Raw genomic sequence first — 2,231 nt, forward strand, 5'->3', positions numbered from 1 at the left:
TTCAGTAAAAATATTGTTTAAGTGTCTGCAATGCATTAAAAAAAATCTAATTTGAGGTGGTGAAAATATTTTCTGTCTCTGTGCAGCAGTAGGCTGTCGAATGAAGTCTTTCTCCTGTCTCTAGTGATGACGGTCAGACCAATGATGAAGCTGCAGCGCATGCATAAATCACCAGAATTCAGAGCTGCCATATAAGCTGGAGGGCTTTGTGAGCTGGAACCAAGTGGGATTTATGTTCAGATCGGGCGAGACAGGGAGAGATAATCTGTCATGAGGATTAAGGCAAGTGCCAGTAGTGGGAGGAAAGGATAAAGCTGAGGCTTGAAAAGTTTCTAAGGAAGTGTGAAAGATCACACAATTTACTAGGCAGATCTTGCTGGGTGCAGTAGGGTAGGGCCTTAAGAAGGCATGAAGTGGAGCCCCCATGTAATGTTAACACTAAGTGGATATTCTCAAGAACGTGTGGATCATGTCCCTGATCCCCGTGGCACACTGCAGCACACACACACATGTACATAGGTATGTTTGCTGGGAATAGTCATAATGAAATGTGGTGTCCTGTAGCTCAAGTTGGCATTATTCAGTGTTGAGGCATGCCAATTGCGCATTGCTGGGTTCCTGTTCATTTAGGCCGTTGGCACTGGTGTCCAGACGCACCATCCATTTGGATTCTCGGATATTCAAGATCGAGGTGAGGTTGCCCCCTCTTGGCCCCATTTCTGCTTTTTTTATTACCAGCCACTGTAGTTGGACCAGATTATGACACATTGTTACAAAGTGTTCAACTAGTGGAGCCCCTGGGACAGAATATCGGATCCTGCTCTGATGTTGGAGAATTCTCGCCCTATTCTTCTGTTGTGTCTGGCCCACATAGAACGATCCACATGGGCAGATTATCGCATAGATGACGTTCATTGAGTTGCAATTGGTGAAGGAGTGGAGAGCAATCGTGTGTTCTGTGCACGTAAAATTCTTGGTAGAAATGGTGGTATGGCATGCTTTGCAGTATCCACACTTGTAATGCCCCTTTACCGGTGGTGAGTTCCAAAGTGATTGAATTGTCTGTTCAGTAGCAGTTTCTAAAAGGGAGTAAACCACATGATCTTTGACATTCATCGCTTTTTTGAAGGAGTGCATGGGTGGATTAGGTTAGTCAATTTTGTCCTACACTAAGTCCCAATGTTTGTTGATAACTTTCTTTCTTAATAGCATTGCTTCTGGTGGAGAAAGTTGTTACGCACAATATTCTCTGTGATGATATGTCTTTTCTCTCTCTGGGGGGGTTAGAATTGGGGGTCTCTGGTTGGCGCAAGCTTTCACTTGTGACAAGCAGGGACCCTCTCCTCTAAGTCAGGGTGAAGGATGACCCCTTAGAATTACCCTTGCTCACCCTCTAGGTGCGTGGCGTGAGCAGCCAAGGCTATTCTTCAGGCGTTATTAGTTAAGCATTTGTAGCAGCACACACAGTAAAATGTACCAATCCCCCCACAAATGGACAACAGGCAGGTATTATATCAAAATACGTTCCTTTATGTAAAAATAAATATATGAGCAGTTCAGACTTATTACAAGACCAATAACGTTTTTATAGGTTGGGCCACAGGTTGTAAATTGGCAAATGTTCTTCTTACTTATGGTTCAAGAAGAATGTTCGAGTTCTCTTCAAAATGCCACAGTTCTTTCGATGCGCCTTCTAGCGCCCCTTCACACAGTCCCCCTCTGTCTAGTGACTTCCCAGCGCTCCTGAACGCTTCCGGCTCGAGTTACGGGCCCGACCTGCCAAAGCTCACGCTTCCCGCGTGGGGCGCGTACGGCACGGTCGGGTCGGGAAAGGAGGTACGAGTCGTACCGGAGGGAGCGCAGATGACAGCGCTTGCCAGGGGCCCTGAGGACACGGAGCGGTGCGAGCCTCGCTGGAGGGGCGGCTCGTGCCGCGGCTCGAGGTACAAGCTGCGGGACTCACAGGGGGTGTGGCCTCGGGACACAGAGCGGTGCGAGCCTTGCTGGAAGGGTGGCTCGTACCGCGTGGGGGTGGGGGCTACAATACCTCAGGAAGTCTGTATGAAGGCAGATGCGGGGAAATACGAACGTAGCAGGCCCGAGCCCGATGAAGAGATTACGGCGTTGCTTCGCCGCGAAGGCAGACGCGAGGCGCCCAGCGGCTCTCAGTTAGAGCGAGGCTGGTGCCCGAGGCTTCCGAACTTCGGCGGTTCTGTCCTCTGGGTCTGTTG

This window comes from Lissotriton vulgaris, unplaced genomic scaffold, assembly GCF_964263255.1.
Source record: "Lissotriton vulgaris unplaced genomic scaffold, aLisVul1.2 SCAFFOLD_448, whole genome shotgun sequence".
Lineage (NCBI taxonomy): Eukaryota > Metazoa > Chordata > Amphibia > Caudata > Salamandridae > Lissotriton > Lissotriton vulgaris.